The sequence below is a fragment of the Megalopta genalis genome, chromosome 17 (assembly GCF_051020955.1).
Source record: "Megalopta genalis isolate 19385.01 chromosome 17, iyMegGena1_principal, whole genome shotgun sequence".
NCBI lineage: Eukaryota > Metazoa > Arthropoda > Insecta > Hymenoptera > Halictidae > Megalopta > Megalopta genalis.
In genome coordinates this window covers 863,025-889,776 of record NC_135029.1, presented here as the reverse complement: position 1 = coordinate 889,776, position 26,752 = coordinate 863,025, and the positions used below count along the sequence as shown (strand labels likewise).

Here is a 26,752-nt window from a genome sequence, read left to right as displayed (position 1 = left end):
ATAGTTCGCTTTTTTCCTTATACCCTCCGTATGCATTCGTACTTGCATCATTAATACATTCGCTATCAGCGTAATATGTTGGCTTAGTTCGTCTAAAGTAACCGTGTAAATAGCTTCTTCAATTCCAATGGCATCAAGAATATTCCTTATTCAAAATATAGAGTTAAATGAAATATGAAATATAAAATACAATGTTAAGATATACATATATTTAAAATATAAAATATAATATTAAAATATAAATTTAAAATATAAAATGTAATGTTAAAATATAAAATACAATGTTAAAATAAAAATTTAAAATATAAAATGTAATGTTGAAATATAAAATACAATATTAAAATGTAATAAATATTGATATTTATTTATATTAATATTATTAATATTAATATTGTTTTAATCTTTACTATATTAATATTAATATTAATATTATTAATATAAACATTAATATCAATATTACTAATATAAACATTATTAATATCAATATTATTAATATAAACATTATTAATATCAATATTATTAATATAAACATTATTAATATCAATATTATTAATATCAATATTATTAATATAAACATTATTAATATCAATATTATTAATATAAACATTATTAATATCAATGTTATTAATATAAACATTATTAATATCAATATTATTAATATCAATATTATTAATATAAACATTATTAATATCAATATTATTAATATAAACATTATTAATATCAATATTATTAATATAAACATTATTAATATCAATATTATTAATATAAACATTATTAATATCAATATTATTAATATCAATATTATTAATATAAACATTATTAATATCAATATTATTAATATAAACATTATTAATATCAATATTATTAATATAAACATTATTAATATTAATATTATTAATATAATCATTATTAATTTAAATATAGTAAAGAAGAAAGTTAATAACAATAACATTGTTGTTACATCTTTTTATAGTGCTGTGTGTATATTCGTGCTTTTTATAAAGAGCAGAAGCGTTCGCTTGATTTGAAATTGTATAAACATCCGCAATTTAGCAGTAACAATGAAAGCAAACTGCCGGAAGACGGATGCGCGGGTGGATCGCGATACTGTTTGACTAACTTGTTCAATTGTTATTCATGCAAATATTCTCCATTATCCGTGGATATAATCTACTTAATCCTACGAACACGTGTTATGAAAGGGTGGCAACGGAAAAAGGAGGAAAAATTGTAACGGTACGCGCGATATTGAGTGAAAAATATTTTGTTGCTGCTCGAAACACCACTTTTTACACCTGAAAGACTGGCACAAAGGCGAGAGTTTTAAATTGAAATTGTTATTGGATTTCTATGTTTTTGAACCGGTACTCGTAGTTTCGATTAGAATTACACCGGTCTCTGTGTTCACTTCAAACTTTATTCCAGCGAAGCATCCGTGGATGGAATTCTTTTTCTTGAAAATTGTAGCAAAGGACTCTGCAAGCAACGATCAAACATATTTGATCATAATTGCATGATTCTCGCTTTTCTTCTGTGCAACGGACATTTCTGACGATCACGATTTTCTGAACAATCGAATAATTAAATACTGAATTTTTATGCATTAATTGCGGGCGTAAGAAACGAAATAGACGCCCTAATTTCGGTCGTAGTAATCAACAGCAAGGAAATTTCCTTGTAGAAATTACAACTTCCTGCCGCGTTTAATATCTGTACTAATCCTGCGTTGAAGCAGGATTTATACTGCTTTGTACATCAAATAAACTCGCAAAGTGAAGTAATTGTAAAGCAAATGAGACGAATAAAAAATTGGAACGTAATTTTCGAAACAGGTTCTGCAAAGTTTCAATTTGATACAGCAATATTTCACCCATTCGGCGAGATCAACTTTTCCGCTCGGCCCATGATTTAATTCTGCTCGAAATCAAATTAAAATAACTTGTTTAATGTGGGAGAGTACAGTTGTTGGAATGATGCTTCCGGTGGAGTTCAAATGGGATGCGAAACTTCTTTTTATACGGGCAGTTTACGCTGTTCAATAGTTGAATTTTATAGCAGCAACATCTGCGAACAATCTAACCCTCCGTGCAGTTCAAGGATTAAGGAATAATAAATTTTAATTTATCGAAAGCGATGGCTTAACGTTTATAACATGTGCCACAGAAATTAAGCCCACCTAAGCGCTGCGAACAGATACCCGATGAATCTTTCCCTGGTCTATCGAATACCGAAAGTCGACAGAAACGTCGCGTGGCTCTGCTCGTTAACGAATTCTATCGAAACAAACACGCTATAAATGTTATTTTATGTGAACATTTTAAACTATTGTATTATGTCGATTGAAATATTTATATATATATTTTACAATATTAATATAATAATATTATATAATATTATATTATTAATATTTATTTATTATTATATCATATTATTATTAATTATATAATAATCTTTTTATATATTTGACAATAGTAAAATCAGAAAACAATTTAATTGTCTAATAATTAGACTGTGGATTTTATGTATTTCTGACCAAAAAATGGGTAATAAAAAGTTAAAACAATGAATATATTAAAAGAACCATTTAAGGACGTCTTCGTATCATTTTTCAACTCGTTTAAATTATTAAAGAAGGAAAGAAATTTTTATCTGACTCCTTTTCGTTGCAATGGTCTAAGATAATTTTTATTTTGCATAAAAATCCGCAGTCCACTAATAATTGTGGTAAACGTAACCAAGCGAAAGATCATGAAATAAATATAATTCGAATAGTAATGGAATAAACTTAACCAAATTCTGACATTATTTAACGTAACTCACAGACGTATAAATACGAAAAAAAACATTTCATGGATTGCGATCAAACTCGGTGCTATTTATATACATAAGTTTATATAGCAATATTTCTGATGTTTAATGTTGAATAACGATCCTTAGTGACTAAAAAATTAGCTGAGTACGCTTAGCATCGTTTACAATTTTATTCATCAATTTGTCTCAATATATTGTTTAAGTAATGACATTGATAATTAATTGTCGAAAACTTGATATTCAAATAACAAGTTTTAAACTTTGGGATTAACTAGACCAGTTTTATATTTTTTATTATAAAGTTAACCTTTATTCAAAAGCTACTATGAACCGAGAAACTCAAATTACTTTTTAATTTATTACTTTAATTTTGTAAGAAAATAGTACCAATACACTTTAAATCTAACTTAAATGTAATTAAATCTAAAACTAAATAAAATTAGATTTAAATTATATTGGTACTATTTTACTTTAAATAACCTGATTTACTTTAAATATAATTTTTATTTTTATTTAATTTTAATTTAATTTATAATTTTATTTTAATTTTTACTTGGAATATCATTTAAATTACATTATATTATATTTATATATATATTTATTTATATTTATACTATATTATAATATAAATTATATTTATATTTATACTATATTATAATATAAATTATATTTATGTTTATATTATATTATAATATAAATTATATTTATATTTTTATACTATATTATAATATAAATTATATTTATATTTATATTATATTACATTTAAATTATATTGGTATTATCAGACATATCAGAAATCAATAAACCAGAAGGGATGCAAAAAATTGTCGCAAAGTGTTTGGAAACCTGGCTGCTTTCTGGATTACGAGGAGCCTGAGGGAATGCGTCTTGACGGTACGTCTCTTTCCATCGCATGCTTCCGAGTCGTCTAATATTTGATGATTGAGCCTATTCAGTTTAATGCCCTTCCATTTGTCAGCCTTTGGCTCCGCTGCCTTTTCTGCGTGGCGGGATTGTCGGAAAAGACCTTGGTCGGAATATTTTTTAACCGGCGCGATTGAAGCGATACGTTTAAAAGCTATCGATCAAGAATGATATATTTATTTCCACTCGTGGACGAGAAATCCGAGAGGTGTAATGAATCGGTGACATTTCAGACATGTCCATTTTTCCGTGCCACGGGTTACGAATCGGTCGATACCGATCGTTAAATACGAACGTTCATCAAAAGAATTCGTATGGCCGGGCTTCGACCACAATCCGCCGGCGTAGATGATACAGGCTTAGTATATTTAGGTTACAGGCTTAATATATTTAGATTACATGCTGTGCATTTGGATCTTTTCGATAAGAATTACACAGAGAAATCGTCGAACGAATGGATTAGTAACAGCAATCGTTTCCTGTGGATCGCACACGTCTTCCGCTGATCGCGGCGTTTTAATAGCCGTTATCAATTTCCAAACGAACAGTGCCATTTCACTCGGCTTCATTTAATTCAGGATAATTATCTATCGCTTGAAATATGAAACAATACGGGTGCCATTTAACGGGAAACAGGAACGGAATGCGGCTGTCACGGAAGAACCAAAGCGTTGTGAATCGTAATAATTTCATCGGGAATTGTGCTCGCGCGCGTTTTCTGCAATCTTTCCAAGACCGTGGAATAGCTCTGTCGAACTGTTAAAGAAGTTTCTTCGGGACTCCGAGGAACATTTCCCGTGGTTGTTCGATCATTTTCTATACCGTAAGTATTTCCATGCCCCGTTTTAACGCAGAGAAAATGTTCATTAAAATATCAATGTTTGCATTATTAAATTTCGTTGCAACTTTATCCGAGATATTTAATACGATTTTCAAGCTGTTTTGGAAAATGGTAAAGCACAGGTCGGAGTTCAAAATTATGCCACAGAAAATCGTGAAGTATAGCAAAAACAAATTACATGATACTCCTACTGTGAGATTCTTTTACAATATTACGAAGTTTAAAGTATATTGAATTCTTTAATTACTCGTGCTTCTTCCGAACGCGAAACTGCGAGAACATCGGTAGAATTAAAAGATACCGTGACATTATTTGCAACCTAACATATTACTATATTATTATTCGAAGCGAAAATATGTCTTCGCGCAACTTGTGTATTTAATTTAAATTTTTATTTTATACGATTAAGAAAACGTGAGTTCGCCTTTTCTCCTTTTCACACGTGTCGCAATTCTATGAATCGAATCTAAGTGTGTGTTTATAGAAACGCAGATTGATTCTCTACGTACCATTAAGCGTATTATAAAACGATTAAAACGAATATATATGTACATTCACCTCCAAAAGTATTAGAACACTTACAGAAAATTAAATAAATATGAAACTCCGATATAAAATTGCTATAATGTTTTTAATTTATTTCAATGTTAATTGTATTCAACTGTAAATTAATTATGTTAAATTGTAAATATTTCACATTGTAATAAAACGAACATTAAATTCATGAAAGAAAATTAAATGTTCTTTTCGTCGATATATCCACCGCGTTTTTTAATTACTTCTTGGACTAGTTTCAGCATCCGTTTTATAGTACTTTTTTTTATTACAGAAAATTCTCAACTTAGAAATAGAAATGGACAATTTGGAAAGAGAAGGTACGATTTTTCTATATTTATTGTATATTTTTCTATATTTTATCGTATATTCTATATTTATTATATATTTATTGTTACCGATTGTCGACAACTATAAAAACAAGCCATAAGACTCAAATAATCCTTCTGTTTCCAAATTGTCCATTTTTGTTTTCAAGCTGATACTCTTTGGTTCCGTGCATTTTGTAGTATCTACCACGTATTAACCCATTTGCATCATATGGAAATATGAAAAAAAGGTCCATATCACCGAAAAATTTTTATTTTATATTTAGGTGTAAAATTGTATAAAAGTGAAAAAAAATCAATTTTCAGCATTATTTGTTAGAAATTTTGTTCAGTGTGGTAATATTTGAAATGTGGGATGCTTACAGGCACTTCACAGTTTTCACACTAATTCATTTTTTTCTTCCCACTCGAATTCACTATCACTATCATCACTATCGAATCATATTTCTCCAATTCGTCTTCTTTCTAGCGGCCTAATTTCTTCTGCACTACAATCAGAAAAACTGCTTTCAGATTCCAGAATTCCATCCATTTCTATTTTTAAGGTTACGAATAAGTTTAGTGACTAACAAATTTCAGTATGTGCACAGCACCGGCGATAGTGATTGCAGAGATAACAAAGAGTGTGTGCAACAGTTATTAGTATCGGTGCTTGTCTCTGTGATCTTATACTGTTAGGGAGTGTGTTATTTTATTAATTAAATATTTGGATTCAATACCGAACGCAGCCGCGTGTATATACGCTCCAGTGATAGTGACCAGGAAAATTGAGCGTATATATACGCTTATGATTGCAAATGGGTTAAGAAAACATATTAGGAAACGATGTGTGTGTCGTACCGAACGAGGAGTATAAAATGTACCCTGGTGTCGATTTCAATGAACAAAATACAATGCATGGATAAACTAATAAAATAATAAATGCATAAGTGACAAACACTTATGACTTAATATCTACTGTCGACAATATGATGCCATATTGCAAACTCGCAGTTATGCAGTTGAAAGAAATATCATTGTGTAAAGCATACGAAACGGTGAATAAAAAACACTGGAAGAGCAAGAAATTGATTTTTATCGAATGTCTGTTCCTTTTAATCGATGCGAACAATTTTCGTGTTGCATAGACATAATTGCATAGTCGGTCCATAAATTCGTGCGATTTTAATTTCGATTTAAATTTCCCGCATAATAATTGACTAACAGTTACGTCTCGTACGTCGTTCGATAGCTTTTTTACCGTACGATTAAACTCGTAAAGAATTCTTTAGGAAGAATTTTTCATTTTTTGACAGCTAATGGGGTGTCGAGTTAACAAGAACGAACGTTTACGATTTAATCGTACAGCAAAACATGTCGGAGATGTTCATTCTTGTTAACTACGATGCTCCATATATATTACAATGCATGGATAAACTAATAAAATAATAAATGCATAGGTGACAAACACTCATAACTTAACATGTACTGTCGACAATATGATGCCATATTGCAAACTCGCAGGCATTACTTAAAGGGCATAGAATATTACAATTTATACTAAATGAACAGGTGTTCTAATTCTTTTTGAGGGGGTTGCACGGTTATACAGTGGAGACAAGGTACAGAGTAGCAGATACGGGGTCGTTTGAGACACGACGAGTGGGATTAAAAGTATTTTTATTAAAACCCTTTGAGCATTAACTGCAGACTTTTATAATGTACATCTATTGTGCTGCCTTTCAGGAACACTGTCATTTATGGTCACTTTAATGGACTTTTAATTATTCAGCAGATGGTAGAACGAAAGAGCATAACTATCAAATTTTATTTATAAAAAGACGGATCGTGCTCGAGAACAGGAACGAAGATCATGGAAGCACACGTTTCTGCCATATCACGGTGAACTATATTTTATCGATAGATTCGACGTATCGATCGACCATCGATTGATTCCTTTGAGCAATCACGGTCCAGGTTTTCTCTTGAGCAATTCAAACACGGGAATCCTTTTCTCCTCGATATTTTCCCACATCATTCGCGATGTGGTCATCGCAGAAACGAACTTCACAGAGAAAGCATATAGACACGTTTTTTCTCGTATCATGGTATATTTCTCTTTACGAATGTTAACGAGGTCAGCCTACGCAATGAACAAACATCGTCGACAACTTCGTTAAATTCTAACTTGTTAAGCATACGATACGATGCACGCGTGCTTTTGATAAAAAGTTCAACAGCTGATTTTTAATATTTCTCATAGGTTCTCCGCAACGAAAATTCACACATTTTCTGCTCTCGAATGAAGCAAGATGTTTTGTTCGTGATCGTTTGTGTTGTAACATGAATGTCTTTGAAATGTAACAATATAAATGAGCAGGGTGTTTTGTACAATTATTTCTTTTAAATAAAAAGCAGAAAATGAGTGAACTGTTATCCGAGAATAGTTCGTATTTCTAAACCAAACAATATGAATGTAGGATTAATTTCTTCAAAATGTTCAATTATGAAAGAAACAATATGTCGATTTAATGTGTGAAGAGAATATGTGTGAACTGTTATCCTAGAATCGTTTGTACAATTATTTCTAAACCGGAAAATTTGAATATAGGATTAATTTCTTCAAAATGTTCAATTATGAAAGAAACGATTTGTCGATTTAATGTGTGAAGAAAATACGTGTGAACTGTTATCCAAGAATCGTTCGTACAATTATTTCTAAACCGGAAAATTTGAATACCGGATTAATTTCTTCAAAATGTTCAATTATGAAAGAAACAATTTGTCGATTTAATATGCGAAGAGAATATGTGTGAACTGTTATCCTAGAATCGTTCATAAAATTATTTCTAAACCGAACAATATGAATATAGGATTAATTTCTTCAAAATGTGTGAAGAAAATACGTGTGAACTGTTATCCTAGAATCGTTTGTATAATTATTTCTAAACCGGAAAATTTGAATATAGAATTAATTTCTTCAAAATGATCAATTATGAAAGAAACAATTTGTCGATTTAATATGCGAAGAAAATACGTGTGAACTGTTATCCTAGAATCGTTCATAAAATTATTTCTAAACCGAACAATATGAATGTAGGATTAATTTCTTCAAAATGTGTGAAGAAAATACGTGTGAACTGTTATCCTAGAATCGTTTGTACAATTATTTCTAAACCGGAAAATTTGAATATAGGATTAATTTCTTCAAAATGTTCAATTATGAAAGAAACAATTTGTCGATTTAATGTGTGAAGAGAGTATGTGTGAATTGTTATCCGAGAATCGTTTGTACAATTACTTATAAACCGAAAAATATGAAGGCAAGATGTATCTCTTTAAAATATTTGATTATAAATGAAGACACTGTCCTCTTGCTAGTTCTTTGTACAATATCTCTGAGGAATGCGTAAGGAATTAACAATCGTAATGACATGTTGCAACACCCAATGATCGATTCCATGCTAATTTCAGCGTCTTGGGACGGGAACGTGCGGGCTTGTCAATATTATATATTTCCCATCGTCGAGATGATTTTAACTGGTAGCTCCGGGTGTTGAACATCGTCGCGTCGGTGGGATTCGCGCGAAATTTAATCGCAACCCCGGCAAAATTGAATACATTATTAAATACTTGTAACCGTGGCAATTGCGCGGCTCGCGTTCATAAATTTCCTAATTACGGGAGCGCGGTCGTAACTGTCAAAATTCGTAGCCCGTCGCACACTGTCAATATCCATTACAGGTTCGGATCCCGTATACGACTTTTCTCAAATGCGGTGATTTCCACCTATGGCCCCGCGGCCGCGAGAACCAAAGCAATTCGGCTGGCTGTATTTATTTCCATAGATTATCGAAAGGTCATAGAATATATCAGCATTCCGCTATAGAAAATTCGGCAATTAAACCTCGCACGACGAATGCTAATTTCGTCCAGGCCTGTTTTCGTGCTAGATCATTTCTTTGTGTAAATATTATAAAATATTAGGTCTACCGGAAAGTTCTGTCCGCTTTTTAACACGTTCCGTGCCGAGCTTTTTTTACTCGAATCTTCACACTTTGATATTTTACTAAAACTTGATGTATTACGTGCAATTATTAATTCTCGTACACATAACAACGTAATAAAAACTTATCAACGCCCATTCTTGCGGTGGAAATTGATTCTTCGGTTCTAAATTTCTTGTAAACAATTTGTTCAGTTCACTAAGTAAACATGCAAGCGTGTACCATCGATGGTACACTTGGCACGGAACGTTTTAATTGAAATATAACACAATTTTCATACATTTAGTAATATTTATTGTAGAATATACTTTCCATCGTTACTTATGACTTCTTGCCAGCGTGATGGCAACTTGTAAATGCCATTTTTAAAAAATGATTTATTTTTAGAGGCGAAGAACTCAACTAGTGCTTGGTTGACATCAGCTTCAGTTTTGAATTTTTTTTCCTGTAAAAAGTTTTGCAAAGAGAGAAACAAGTGATAATCGGAGGGTGCTAGGTCTGGAGAGTATGGTGGATGCGACAGAATTTCCCAGCCTAACTCTGCGATTTTCTGACGAGTCGCCAAAGCAGCATGTGGTCTGGCATTGTCATCGGTAGCCATGTTTTCACGATCGCGTCTCACTTAATAATGACACGAGACATCTTTGTTTCAGTTTATTTAGAAGAGTACATGCGTGTAAATGCAGTAATAAAGAGAGATAGTCATATATGTCTCAAATCAACATGTGCATATGGATTGAAACTTGAAGTGACACTATCGGACAGAACTTTCCGATAGACCAAATATAATATTATCCCCTCCTTCGTCATTTGAATATATATATATTTTTCTGATTCGTGACTGATAAATTCGTAATAACAGCTTGCTATTTAGGCGATTAGGTTGTACGATGGCAGTCGAGTTCAATGTAATGTGATACAGCTGATCTTCAGAGTACAAAGGATTAAATGGGAGCTTGTTTCCTCGATAAATGTTTTTCTCCAAATGGAAAGTAGTATTAAATTTGTGCACAATAGTAATATGAAATTCTAGTAACGGCTACCATCGTATACAAATGCACCTCAGAAAATCAAACTGCCACAGCGAGTTTTCGAGAAGTATTAAAATAGAAGAGTCTGAACGACTGAACTATATTTAAAAAAAAGCTCGATAATTTCGCGTTAAAACTAAACCTACTAAACAGTAAAATTGACCGGCGTACATTACTCTATAAAAGTAAAAACATTCAATTGATTTAAACTTTATACAGTTTTTATTATATTACAATTGCTGGCAATAATGTACTTTACTCAAGCATTTCTCACGAAAGTGTCTTCATAATTTTCATAATTGTAAAAATCGTGGTACGTTTAGTGTGTTAAATAATAATTTGTAAAGAACTTGTTGCATTATATTAATCTAAATAATTTGATAATTTTTAAGAATGAGCTTGTTGTTGCCTTTGAACAATGTTTTATAAAATTCTTAACTATAAGTCTTCGATGTTAAACGAGCTATCGTGAAACAGATGGTAGATAAAACGTGAAAAATTTAAACCCTTTCATAATGCATGAAATACGTTCAAGCTTACATGAGAAAGATCGTGACACTTATCAAACGAAGTAGATCAAGTAGTACTCAACGCATTGTTCTAAATGAACTGAACCAGGAAAGGGCGATGTTTGTAACTGTATTCTCTCGGTAAAGCAGTAATTTAATTGTACGAGTACACGAGAGACGTCCACGTTTCTCGTCACTCAACACAATCGAAAATTGCGCCAGGTGATCTGAATTTATTGACGCATTTCCAAAACATTTTCAATAATTAAGTATTCGCTGTTCCAACACCGTAAACGCGTAACGTAAAAGTTTACGTCCGATAACTAGGCCGAAAAATCTCGAGTAAAAGAAAATTCGCTATACGTTGACGCAAGATGAGCTAAAAATTCGAACGCTGTGTCGGAAAGAATATCAAACGATATATTGAACTGCATTTTTTACCATTCGTGGGTGCAACTTTAAATGCATTAATCTAGAGCATGCAATCTAGAACTTCCCTTTAAGAATTTTACAATCGTTTATGTGTTACGATTATAGACAGTTGATCGTAACGAATTTACGGCACGCGCAGAATTTTAAAATGCAAGAAAATGTATCAATTAACAAGGTCTGATAACATTCTTATTTTCCTTTCGCAACGAATGATCTTTCATTTGACAAAAAAAGCTTTTATGTCGTTCAAATTTTTGTAAACCGATGTATGAAAATGAAAATTTCCGTATCTTCACATTATAAGACCGCAGATTTTACGTACTTACGATCAAAATCATTGGATGAACACTGTTACATCACTACCACCTTATTAAAATCGTTCAGAGAAGAAATCGATTTTTATCGAATCTCTGTTCCCTTCAATCGATGCAAACAATTTTTATTTTGCACAAAGAGCCACGATCTAATTATCAGATCACGAATTTTATACAGTTGAAAGAAATATCATTGTGTAAAGTATACGAAACGGTGAAAGAAAAACACTGGAAGAGCAAGAAATTGATTTTCATCGAATGTCTGTTCCTTTTAATCGATGCGAACAATTTTCGTGTTGCATAGACACATCTTATTTCACTATCACTACCATCACTATCGGATCTTATTTCTCTAATTCGTCTTCTTTTTAGCGGCCCAATTTCTTCTGCACTACAATCAGAAAAACTGCTTTCAGATTCCAGAATTCCATCCATTTCTATTTTTAAGGTTACGAATAAGTTTAGTGACTAACAAATTTCAGTATGTGCACAGCACCGGCGATAGTGATTGCAGAGATAACAAAGAGTGTGTGCAACAGTTATTAGTATCGGTGCTTGCCTCTGTGATCTTATACTGTTAGGGAGTGTGTTATTTTATTAATTAAATATTTGGATTCAATACCGAACGCAGCCGCGTATATATACGCTCCGGTGATAGTGACCAGGAAAATTGAGCGTATATATACGCTTATGATTGCAAATGGGTTAAAAAAACATATTAGGAAACGATGTGTGTGTCGTACCGAACGAGGAGTATAAAATGTATCCTGGTGTCGATTTCAATGAACAAAATACAATGCATGGATAAACTAATAACATAATAAATGCATAAGTGACAAACACTTATGACTTAATATGTACTGTCGACAATATGATGCCATATTGCAAACTCGCAGTTATGCAGTTGAAAGAAATATCATTGTGTAAAGCATACGAAACGGTGAAGAAAAAACACCGGGAGAGCAAGAAATTGATTTTTATCGAATGTCTGTTCCTTTTAATCGATGCGAACAATTTTCGTGTTGCATAGACATAATTGCATAGTCGGTCCATAAATTCGTGCGATTTTAATTTCGATTTAAATTTCCCGCATAATAATTGACTAACAGTTACGTCTCGTACGTCGTTCGATAGCTTTTTTACCGTACGATTAAACTCGTAAAGAATTCTTTAGGAAGAATTTTTCATTTTTTGACAGCTAATGGGGTGTCGAGTTAACAAGAACGAACGTTTACGATTTAATCGTACAGCAAAACATGTCGGAGATGTTCATTCTTGTTAACTACGATGCTCCATAGTTTTCAACAATCGCATAACAGAAGGAAACCGAAGCTGTCGAATTGTTGGAGAATTATTATGCCTGATATTGAAATTGAAATCGAAATCGAAATCGAAATCGAAACCGCACGAATTTGTGGACAGAGCCAATAATTACGATCTATTCCAAAATAAATCTTTAACATTTCGTACAAAAAAACACTAGCGAGCACAAGTAGAGAGAGGAGAGAGAGAGAACTTTATAAATATATCCTCGGCAGCGAATACAACACGTTTCTGAAACATAGCTGATAAGCTGGAGAGCTTTCTGCCCGGTTCTTTTAGGGTTAGTAGGGACGCGATCCGCGCTGTTTCTCCGAAAAAGAAAAGAATAGCGAACGCGAGGCTACAGGGAATGAGATTCGATGAGACAAAAAGAAGCTTGGCAACGAGCGATTCACGACTACGACAAAGCATCCGCTTCGTCCTGATGCCGGCGAGCATCCAGCTGCATTTTCGCGAATCATATTGTACCGTTTCCGTAATCGAGGGATAATACAGCCCCGAAATTTCCATAAGCTTTTAGCGAACGCATAAGCGGCACCACGTACACAACAGACACGCGTCTCGCCGGTCCACATATTTGCTTGATAATTCCGGATGCGCCACTATTTCGCGTGTCATTTCTATAAGGGTCCGCCGAATATTAATTCCGTTCGATCCTACGCCGAAAACGCGATGAATATTCACCCGTGTCGGAAACGCTTCGCTACCGTAAACCATCGGCAGTTTCTCCGCGCGAGAAGCCCGGTTTTCTTCCGCAACGTTCGTTCGACCGTCTCGGATAAAGTTCCGCAATCCCTCGGAATTTAATCGGTATCCGGCAACGCGACGAGAGATTCTGGGGATGCCGATATGCAGGCGGCATTAACGAATCCCATCGGTGAGCAGTTTTACCGGAGTTAATTACCGGATCGGGGCGAATTTCCGCTGCGAAACGCTCGGTTTCGTAAACAGGAATCCTATTACTATCATTTTTTGTCGAATTCCCCGCGTGATCGTCCTGCTTGATTCACTCCGGAGCCAGAAACTATTTCGCGGGCCGTCTAATGCATGTGTTGTCGGCACTGCGCTTCGAGACGGAGACGGGTAATTTGATGACAGTTGCATTTTTTAAAGAGACACCGGAGGCGCGCGATTTTTCGTCGCATCGTCTGTCATCCAGTGATTGCCGCGAACACCGGTGACAGAATGTTGTTCATCCTTTAGACGCGTCGATTTCGTTGCAGGATTCTCGTTTGGTACATCGACGAAAGGACTCATCCTCGATGTAATTAATGAAACTTCGTTCCGTCGCTTTGCCTTTCCGTTCGACTTCGGTGTGAACTGTGTCGAACGAGAATGGTATTTGACAAGTCGCCGTCACGATGCCCAGTGACAGTGACAGTTTGCCACCGCAAATATCCGTGGCAGCGCGGAAAGCTAAGGACGTCCCGTTGCCATAAATTGGCGCAATCGGCTTATTGGTTGATTCGCGAGCGATCGCTATAAAACCGGCACGGTGCAACCCGGGATATCAGGACCAGTCGTCGTCGTTGTCGTTTTAACGGAAATGCTGGAGAGTATATTCGCGCAGCCTACGCGTACACCTTTTTCCCAACGCGATCATCCCCCTTATTTGACTCGACGTACAAGGTTCGATGGTTTTTCTTTTCGGCGCTCGATCGGAACGGTATTCAAAATGAAAAACTCACCGGCATTGGGAGGAAAGCGGAGCGGGTCCGTACGAAACTATTCTCGCGTGTCGGAGCACCGTCGAAAATGTTGCACAAGAATCGAGGGTTGCACGATCGGAACGGGACGCGCGCTTCCACGATACTGGTTCCCGTCTCGCAGCACTCGCATCGCGATGCTTGAACGCAGAGCGCGTACTCGAGACGCCGACCTATCCTAGCCTATCGGGCAGCACGGCCCACGTTTCACGTTTCACCATCGACATCCAGTCGAATTCGGGGGTCGCACACGCGTGCTGCCCTGGAACTTCGCGTTTCCCTGCCCTTTCGCACGCGTTGACTTTCGCCCCTTTTATTGGCTTGGCAACTAAGTAATTGCCGATTTGTTCAATGAAATAAAAAATTTCTTTTTACTTGGAACGAAGTTTAATCTGTAATGTATTTTCCATTTTGTTCGATGACCTTTTGCCATCTCTCTGACAACTTGAAAATTCCACGCTCGTAGAAAGTCTGATCCTTTTCGGCCAAAAACTGAGTTAACACGTTCCGTGCCAAGCCATTTTTGCCTAACTTGTCGTTCAGGCCATTTGATGTTTTGACTAAAGATTGATACATTATCACATAATATTTCATTATATCATCAGTAGATAAGTAGTGATTGCCCGAATCAACCGTTTTTATGCAGCTCTTGCTTTAAAAAAGTCAAACATTGTAATTAATAGTTATTGTGTATATAACGATTGAACAAATTTATGTGCTTTGTTCTATACAGCATTTTTTACAATGCCTCTCATCCTTTTGGTGGAAATATATTTTATACAATCAAATTTGTCACAAAATGTATGTCTTCAGCGCTTTAAATAAATATGTCCGCGTGTACCATTTATGGTACACGTGGCCTGATGGTCAAGTTTAACGTGTACCATTTATGGTACACGTGGCACGGAACGTGTTAAGTGAGATTTTACAGCGTCATCATCATTAAAAGTTTTACCACGAAGGGAGTTGTCCAGAGATCGAAATAAGTGGTAATCCGATGGCGCGAGATCAGGGCTATATGGTGGGTGTAACATCAATTCCCAAGCAATATCCATCAATTTTTGCCGAGTGGACAAAGACGTGTGCGACCTAGCATTGTCCTGGCGGAAAATGACACCTTTACGATTGACCAATTCTGGTCGCTTTTCCTTGACCGCTGCATTCAATTTGTCCAGTTGCTAACATTCACGGATAATAAAAAATAACATAATAATAATAATAATAATTTTATAATATAACATTTACGGATATCATAAAAATAGGAGTGAGAGACATCTATAACTGAAATCGGCAATTACTTAGTTGCCAATCCAATACTGGCGACACTCACGCTACGACCAGGGGTAAATGCAATCCCTGGCGAAAAGTATTCGAACACCTCTTGAAATGCAATAACTTTTTAAGGGGTGGTTCTAGTGCGAAGTACGCGTGTTTTTAACTTCGTTAGGGAATCTTTTGCGAAGAGGCTATTATACGTTTTGCAGTCGGATTGAGAAGGTTTATTTGTACGTGTTTCAACGACGTTTTAAAATGTTTCGGAACAAAAGAAAGTTAAAATTAATCTACGTACTCTCAAACATAGTCGCATTCTGCTTGTCTGAAATTAAAAAAAAACGTGAAATTTCCTTCATTGGTATGAATTTGGCTGTAGCGGGTCGCGGAACGAAAGAAAGAAGTCGGTAATTAAAAATGTGGCAATACTTCGAAATTTACTTTACATTAAAATTTTTGGTACATAATCTGGTTCTTCGAAGGAAATATTCTTAGTATTTAAAAAATGCTCGTCCGCGAAGTGTTAAACTTCGGAGGCCTAAAAAATAAAGAAAATAATCAAAATTTATAGGCGATTCTAGTAGGGTCGGTTCTAGTCGCATGTGTATGTGCTAAATGCATACTTAAAATTTTTGCTGAATTGGACAAGTAGCCTTTAAAGTTTAGGAAATCGATAATCGCGTCCTTCAAACCATAACTTCGTTAATTTTAGGCGATCGCATGCAAGGTTTCAGAGATGTATTTTTGAAACTACACTTTAAGAATACGCAAACAAAAAGTTTGACTCTTTCAAAAGTTCACACTAAAATACGCCCTTAAAAATTCGACTAAACCAACCTGAATTTTTTTTTAATGTTAAAGGGGCTAGTTTACTGTACAATGGCTGGAATACTTTTCCTTGATTTTGTTGTTACTTGTAATGGCAAGAAAAAATTAAGAAAAAACTCTCGTTCGTTAACATTTTTATCTGAGCCTGGAGCGAAAATTTAAAAAATGCGCTTTGTAGATCTCGGTAACTTATATGTATATGTACATACTGAAAATTTTATTGAAATCGATTGAAGCATGGTCAAAATGTTTTGTAATTCAATAACGTCTATCGATTTCGATGAAATTTTCGGTATGCATTTTTCTTTTCTTTTTGCAACGGGTAATCTTTTCATTCTGAAAGCAAATTTTTCTCCAATTCTAGTTTTTGTATAACAACGTATGTGACGACGGAAAGTTGCATAATGATCCTCCGTCTACGTATAAGTTATCAAAATCGAAGTCTACAGAACTTAGTACCATTAGGAATGTCTATTTTCTAGCTACAAATGCACGTGGTACTAGGGATAGACCATTCTGAACTCATCTTTCCCAAGCGATTTTCGATTTATTTTAATCGATTCTTGGATATTCGATTTTGAAAGGAATCGATGAAAGTCGTCATAATGCCATAAATTCATCGCTTTCAAATGATTGATTAATAAATGAAAATCTCAAGTATATATATATATATTTGAAAGCGATGAATTTATGGCATTATGACGACTTTCATCGATTCCTTTCAAAATCGAATATCCAAGAATCGATATATATATATATATATATATATATATATATATATATATATATATATACATATTATTACACTCCAATAAGGAAGTATTTCAATATTAAGTGTACAACATTTACAACACTATCGCGCGAAATGCTGATTACAGTATCTTATGATGAGGTGCTGTACTAACTTTTAAATTAGATTGGTATATTTATTTGGAACTTGAAAAAATGAAGAATTAACAATAATTGTGGTATACAGTAATCTTGGAATAATTGTAATAGTAATTGTAGTAATTTACAAAATCAGATCCCATGATAAAACAATAAGCCATGTACTATACATACGGATATAAATAGTATTTCGATGGATTTTTTTCGAATCGATTTTCAGGGAATCGATTTTTCACGGTTCGATTTCCTAGTGAATTGGTCTTTGACGTTGCGATTCAGAATCGATCTTTTTTAAAGAATCGTCCATCCCTATGTGGTACCATTAACCCGCTTCCACATTTATGTATATGTTATTATTCTAAATTTTTTGAAAAATCTAGTTTTTTATGAAAGTCCCTTTCATAAATTGGTGGAATTGAAATGTAACATTAATATTTACGAATGGCACAATGAAATAAAGGAGAATAATGTGAGCATAATTTCTTAAATTGTTATGTAACTAAATTAGAATTGAAGTTCCTTTCAATAAGATTAGAAAGTCGGAAGAAAGTCGAAAAAGATATTCAAAATAACAGTTTTTTCACATAATAAAGTAAATGTTAACAAATTGATATAAGCTGAATAGTTATGAAAATCTGCACATTATTCGTTTAAATAAGCGCCACGAAATATCAGAGAACTACTGATTCGAACATGAGAAACTCTTTTACACTAATTTTTTGCGTTGATTATTTATCCACCAGTATAAATTTAAACTTCGAATGTAACTCGAACGCGAAATTGCAGTAGATTATGATGTCTGCGCGGGAGTGAAATAATTCAGCAGACTGTGTTTGCCAAATTACCATTATTAAACATTGCATATAATTGTGCGCGTATAAATAGCTACGTATTATTAGCGATATTATTGTATTTGTATGTGTTTCCGGTATATGAATTTCGAGAGAAAGAAGTTTAGTTAGCCAAAGCAACCATCCGGAATGCAGAACATTTCACATATAATTTGTATACAGGATGTCCAAAAAGTCTCACTAGCAGGGGTTCCTCGCATTATTTGAAGTAACTTTTTCCTCAGCGAAAATACAATCCGCGGCTTTGTTTACGAGTTATTAGCGAAAAACAATGACCAATAGGAGAGCTCGGCTAGCGATTTGGCGGCCGTGCGGACGAAGACCCAATTCCGCTCATTGGTTCAGCTGCCTTGCGCCAGCCGTTCTTGCCTCTCATTGGTCATTATTTTTCGTTAATAACTCGTAAACAAAGCCGCGGATTGCATTTGTGCTAAGGAAAAAGTTACTTCAAATGGCCTCAAGAATTCATCATTTCCCTATTGCGAGTGACTTTTTGGACTCCTTGTATACATAAACATATTTATATGTATATAAAATATACATATATACATGTATGTATGTTGTAAACATATAAGTACGTTTATCAAAATATAATGTATATATGTATAATATACATATATATATATATATATATATATATATATATATATATATATATATATATATATTAATTATTATATATATATTATATATATATTAATTATATATATATTTTGTAGATATATATGTTCATCATATATATCTACAAAATGCATTTTTTGAATTTTCGTTATAGGCTCAGGTAAAAAAAGTTGGAGAAACATAATTTTTTCATTCTTTCATCATGCGAACAAATTGCAATTTTTAAAAATAATTTTTTACCCTTTGTCCGATAAACTGATCATTCTGACACCCCCCAAAAAATTTAGTGCGCTTTGCCTAATTATAATGAAGTTATTACGTTTTGAAAGGTGTACGAATACTTTCTACACCCACTGTATACGTCATAAGTAGATCGTGAATTTTATATTGACTACACTTTATTGCAAGAACTGGATATTGCACGGAGATTTAATTTCTTCTTCAATCAACTTTAACAAATTGCAAAGAATGCAATAGTATGTATAAATTCTTCTAAATTGTTTACTACCGCATATTTGACATATCCATTGTTATCATAAATGCATAACGATCCGCCGTCTAATATATAATTTTAAGGATTATATATTCATACACTGAAAAACTAGATCTCTCCTCCGTATAAAACCTGTGCTCCTGAAAAAATGCATTAGGTCGAGTCGTAAATAATTGTCTACCCATTGCAAGTCACCGGGACAAACGAGTTTTTGCTTTCGCTAAATAGGTAATGGTTCAAAATAAACACAATAAAAAGAGAAGCAAAAGTAAATAAAAAAAAAGAACAAAAAATAAATGTCTGACAAAGAAACGGTAGTTATTTACGACTCGACCGAATAAAAAACAACGATTCTTCTATATAAAAAGCAACTGATTGTTTCGATCAATTTTAGATCGCCTGTGTATACGTAGACAGCTTTTGAAACGTGAATTCAGGATTATACGGCCGAATGTTAAATAAAAGGAGGCAGGAATTCTGTACAAAAATTGACTCTATTGTAGCATGAGAAAAGCGAACGGGCATTGTGCGCATTATCAAAAGAATGCAAATGTTTAACTGAAGAAGGGAAAAGCGAGTTTTAGTTTAAACTCGCGAGGGACCACGGGGACAAAGACAATAGACGCCCCGAACCCGGCTCGCAGCTGTCAAGTGTAAATGAAAATGACGCATGCGATCAGAAAATTGCAAGAACTGGCTGTCGCGACCGAATTATTTTCGAAAACAACAAAAAAATCTTCTACATTGTATCGGAACAAAAGCTGCAATGCGGAAAAGAAAAAACGCGTAAACGTTCTATTCTCTATGCTTTCGGGTCACGGAATTCCCGTAGTCTTTGTAAACAAATTTTATCCGCGAGCCTAGCGTCTCCCGTCTATTGTTGAAAATATTCGATTCGAAAACTGCGAAAGTGCCCCATATTATACAGGGTGTCCCAGGTTTTAATGTTCAAACTTTGTTAGTGTAGTCTATGGCACAAAATAAGAAAAAAATGTTATGTAAACATAGGTCATATAGAGCTTTATTAAGAAGTTATAACAAAAATTCAGAATATATAGGAATAGTAATCAACTTGCTGTTACTGCGAGCATTGGCTTGAATAGATCAGCACATGCCGTGTGTTTATATAAGCTGTGTTTATTAATACATTTCGAAACGTATTAATAACCGTTGTTGACAATACATGATTGACATCGATCGAAGATCTTTTTTATTTTTTATTTTTTTTTAGTTGATTACTATTCCTATTCTGAATTTTTGTTATAACTTCTTAATAAAGCTCTATATGACCTATGTTTACATAACATTTTTTTCTTATTTTATGCCATAGAATATACTGGGACACCCTGTATATCAGAAATGGAAAGTTTTAAACTATCCAGTGTCGCTAAATTAACGAATTTAATAAATACCGCCGTCTGATTTGGTTCAAATAAAATGCGAACGAAGATATTTATTATATTTTTAAACCCATTATAAAAGGTAATATACCGATCGTTGCTTCGTTTAACCACAAGTGTCCACGTTTTTACATTCATTGATGTACCAACTGCATGTAGAACATAAAATTATTGTAAAATATGACAGCATTTTTATCGTTGATAAAACAGGCAATAAATAAAGTGCACGATTTAACGGTAGATTGTATTCGAAAGAATCTTTAAGAATTTTTTCCTGTAATAAAAATTATGGTTAAACCGTTTCTTTGGAATGCTGTAGTGGCAGGGGTGGAAAACGCAGACCGGCGATGTAATATGCCACGACTCAAAGAAAACCGACAGACACTGGTTACAATAATACTCGCGTAGATGTAATAGCTATCTTGGACGCCTTTATGCTCGCAGATTCCGGGCACTCTGTACCATGGGGTAAACGCGTACGAAGATATTTATTGATCTATTATCTAATAGACACAATGGGGACAACTACACGCGCATGCATCACTGTTTCATACACCTATTTACTCCTACAATTTTGCATGTCTCTCATTCGATTCGGCTTGGACAAACGGGGATTGATTTCGTGGATACAGATCTTTTTTCTACTCCTAATCAATTTCCCGATATTTTGGCTTCGAGCTGAATAGCTGCTGGATCCTTTGATCCAACGTTGTCCAAAGACTGTTTAAATGCTCGCATCCGTTCTAAAGGTGACCAGTTATATTAAGCAACGTCGTAATAAAAATAATTAGTTGAATCTTACGACTAAAAAACAAATAATTGTACAGCGTCGCTTGCGAGCCCTTTTTGCAAGCCTAGTCAGAAATTAAGCTAGACAAGTGATTTCGTGGCAGTACGTAATAGTTTCAATGACACAGAAACAAGGTCGAATTAAAATAGATTTATAGTTTGATAGAAAAATATTATAACGAAATTATATTTTCGAATGTACATCGTTGTAATAATCAAGAGAGAATTAATTAAAGTAGAAAACTTTTCGTTCAACCTTGTGTTAAAACTTGATGGAAGTCGTTAAGGGTGTAATATTTTTTATCGAACTAACAAGAAAGAGTTTCTAGGTGTTATAAAGGACCGAAAAATAAGGGATACGTATTTTTTTATGTCGGCCCGTTTTCATATTTAGGGAGAGAAACCAGTCCTCGAAGTAGATATAAGATGGAATATGAAAAATTGCTTGAAGTTAGTTGAAGCATTATTATCAAACTTGTTATAAACTTAATTTGTGGCATATCTGGGTGAGCGAATGCTGCTGTACTTGCAGTCAGTCACTCTTGACACGAGATAAACTACCTGTAACCGTTTCACTGCAGATTTAAAAGACTTAAAATCTGCAAGGAGTTCATATAATCTTTAAGAAATTTTATATTTCATTTGTTCAGTTTCAACAAATTATTGTGCTATAACAAATTAGTGGATTTATGACTTTCCACCCTTACCGAGGGGAAAACCACCCCTGATTGTAATGAACTACATTTGCTTTAATAAGGGCCGATCAAATTCGGGTAAAGATTATTTCTTGACTTCCAAATGATGATTGTTAGGCCCTATTAAGGCAAATGTAGTACACTACAAGCAGGGGTGGTTTTCCCCTCGGTAAAGGGTGAGAGGTCATAAATCTACTAATTTGTCATCGCATTGTTAGAAAGGTTTGAAGTCTTTTAAACGTGCATTGAAACGATTAGAGGTAGTTTATCCCGTGACAAGGATGATCGACAACAAGATTCACGCACCCAGATATGCCACAAATTAAGTTTACAACAAGTTTGATGATAATCTTTCGACCAAGTTCAAGCGATTTTTCATATTCCATTGTATCAACTTCAAGGGATGGTTTCTCCCCCTAAATATGAAAACGGGCCGATATAAAAAAAATACGTATGCCTTACTTTTTGGTCCTCTATATCGTATCCAGAAACCAAAGCAATCGGAGACGAACACCTAAAAACCCTTCCTTGTTAGTTTAAGTTGATGCAATTTAATATTAAATATCAAGTATTAAGTAGTATGTAACACAACAAAGTGAAGTGAATAGAGGTAAGCACCGAGGCAATGAGGAGGGCCATCTGTTTCGAAGAGAAAACGAGGCAAAAACGAACGAAGAGAGTATTGAAATGTATAAAGGAAATGGAGAGAAATAGGTCGGTGAGAGAAGAGGGTAGGCGGGGAAGAGGAAGGAGAACTGCATTGGAGAAAATTGGGATGAAGAAAGTGGACTTGAAGAAGGATTCGGACGAGGTGTCGACCGTCGTAAAAAAGAAATTGTTTAACAAGAGAAGGGAACAGAGGAGAGACATGTTTAGCAAGGTAAGGATACAATGAGGTTTATAAAAGAATGTTGACAAAGGACAATTCCGAAGTACTTGAAGGGAAAAATGGAGTGAAAGGGCGGAAGAATGATCGCAAGATTTAGGTGTGGTAATAAAATGAAAGGAAAGATTTATTGGATGAGGGAGGAGGAAAAGAGCTGTAGAATATGCAGGAGGGGAAAGGAAAATTTGGCACACGTGTTAGAAGAATGCGAAAAGATGATCACGGACAGACAGGACTGGGAATGAATAGATTTTTGAAATACAGTAAATTCTCTCTAATTGACGCTCGGATTGTGCGCAAAAATGGACTATGTCAGAGGAAGAGATACGATTATTCGAAACTTGCACCAGGTTTTTATAATTCTTGACACTAGGCAACTATAAAAATGAGTCGCGAGTCTCGATTAATCGTATCTCTTCGTCCCAAATTGTCCATTTCTGTGTAGAATCTGAGCGTCAATTAGGGAGAATTTACTGTAGTTTGTATCTTCTCATGTAATACAGAATTTGGCAAATAGAAGTTATATATGAGCCGTTTATTTTGAAAGTGGCATAAGTCACTTTGTTTTGAAGTCGAGATATTCAAGGGTTTGCGTTTTAACACGTTTAAAAATATGGATGCTAACTTTCGAGAAGATTTACTTGTATTTGTTATCTCAGGATACTGATATTTTTTTCAGTATAAATAATTTCGTATAAACATTAAAAAATCACCACTTTTCATTACGGTAAAGTGACTTAAGCCACTTTCAAAATAAATAGTTTAGAAAAGTGACTGACATATATTAATTCTGTCCGACGTATTTTACCGAAGTGATGTTTTGAAAGGGCAGTGATTTACTAAAATTGTTGAATAAATTACATATATAATAATAATTTATACCATGAACATATTTAATATAAAGGTTTGATTTAAGTATTTTTTATTTTAATATTCATAAAATACAAAAATAATTAGTACATTTTGAAACATAAGTATAAGTAATTTATATGAAAATACATCGGTTCAATTGAATTTTCGTCATCAATAGGAGTGATTAAGTCCTCGGAAATCGTGTTTTGTTTCAAATTTTTTAAATAACTGTGGTATATTGGGGGTATGTATTTAAGCAAGTCCATCGTGTCTTTGTATTTTGCTGAAAAAACAGGACGAGATCCAGCGTATAACGGATCCATTTCTATTTGTGAATAACGCCTAGGTCTTCCTCTTTTTGGTGACAAATCAAATTTGCTGGCTGGTCTGAAGAGGTAGCCGCCACTTCACTATAATATAATTTACAAAACTGCACTATTCTTTCGCACTTATAAAAATAAGTCCAGTGATCACAACTTTTTTAAAAATACTGAAAATAATTCAAAACAATACTTCGCACACACTTATCACACGTTTCTATTTCCTTTACACTAAGCCCCGCAATTAATTTCCCGAGTACAGCGACTTACGCCACTTTCAAAATAAACATGTTTGTTATACCGTTAATTAGCAAAACTTAGTTAGTTCTCAACTTATTGATTGCAAATTTTTTAAAAATGAAAAGATACCGTTCAATTGTAATTAGTGTTACCATTAACTCGATTTTTTTGAAAAAGTGACTTATGCCACTTTCAAAATAAACGGTTCATGTGGAAATAACATTTTCAAATATATTTAACGCTAGATTTACGGAGCACAAGAAACAGCTGTTTTATATTAGTTCACAAAAGTAAAAATAAGACATTTATTCTGATTTTTAACAAGCGTTATTGTAACGTTTGCCGTGAGTAACATATAAATTGCAATGAATAACTCATAAATGTATCTTTGCAATATGAACAATCGTAAATTACTTCAAAAAAAGTTTATTTTTCCCATTCTGTATTACATGAGAAAATACGAATATTTATAGTCCATTCGCTATTTCAAATATCTATTTCTCTTCAGCTCTGCGAACAAAAGGAATATTTAGGAGAGGATGGAAGAGGTTTACAAACGACGAAGAAAATAGTAATGGAAACGGAGAGGCACGAGCAATGTAGAGGGAAGATGTCAGAAAGAGAGAGAAGAACAACGTAGATCAGGAAACAGAAAAAGGCGGGGCTAAGAGATGCAATAACTTGAGCTAGAAGAAACCAAATGCAGTAAATTCTCCCCAATTGTGCCTCAGCTTGTCAACAAGAATGGACAATTTGAAATAAATTCGTAAAAACGAGGCGCAAGGCCCAAATCGTTCATTTTTGTTTCCAAGCTGAGAATCGATTGGGGAGAATTTACTGTAGTTACCAAAGAAAATACGGAGATATGGAGGTTATGTATTTAGAAAGATATTGTAAAGATATCGAAAGCTATGTATTTGTTTGTAATTCTGTATTCTGTTTTTGACTTTTGCGTTTTGTTTTTGCTGCGATATGAAAAATGAGGAGATAGACAGGTAAATATTTATGTTGAATGTTTATGTTAGATTAAGTTTAAGTATTGTCAATTATTAAGGAAGAATTGTAACCGGAAGTCATCCAAAACCGAAAGCTATGGATTATGATAATAATAATAAGTAGTATGTAACACAAAAAGAAAGTTGTAAGCCGAGGGCCATCGTAAGCGGGAAGGCGTGGATTATGTCGAATAAAATATAATAGTTTCAATAATAAAAGTACTACATAAGAAAAAGTTGTATAAAGTCTAGACGAAACTTTCGAGTTACGACGGGCGCACAACAGCTGCAACAATGGAAGAATATTTCTTGGGCGCGGCAGTATACCGACAGAAAATTTATGCACGTAGATTCTTTTTATTTTCGGATGTACATCGTTGTAATATTCGAGAGAGAATTAATTAGAAAACTATACGTTCGGGCTTGTGTAAAAACTTGACGTAAGTCGTTAAGGGTATAATATTTTTGATCGAATTCTCGGAACGCGCTTAATCATAAAGAAGCCGAAACATTCGCCCTAAATGAGATTGAAATGTTCGTCCCCGTGGTTTGCTAATGAGTTGTTGAGAAAGGAGGGCATCGTTTCGACAGAGTCTAAAAGAGCAATAACATTAATTGGTGAACATTCAATACCCTCCCAAATCGATTCATAGGTAATTAATTACGTTCGTTAATCGGGTGAAACATAACTCGAGGCTTCCATTTCGTACGTTTAACATTAACATGAGTCACGGGCATAGGTGCAACCACCCATTATCATATTAAAATGATCTACTTACACCGCTGCGCCGTGTTTGTTGTTAAGTAGCTTTGCAACGTCCATGAGACTACGTAGAAACGAATTGAATGCAAAACAACGCG

General features: G+C 34.0%; 1 protein-coding gene across 5 annotated transcripts in view; it reads right to left on the bottom strand.

The window, feature by feature from the left end:
• Nucleotides 1-14,880, bottom strand: part of LOC117217656 (tachykinin-like peptides receptor 99D) — a 227,025-nt gene extending 212,145 nt beyond the window's left edge. For all 5 annotated transcript variants that reach the window (XM_033465462.2, XM_033465438.2, XM_033465430.2 and 2 more), the window contains exon 1: nt 14,744-14,880. The gene's annotated coding sequence lies outside the window, so the exon portion shown is untranslated. The remainder of the gene's footprint in view (nt 1-14,743) is intronic.
• Between the last annotated feature and the right edge of the window lie 11,872 nt (nt 14,881-26,752).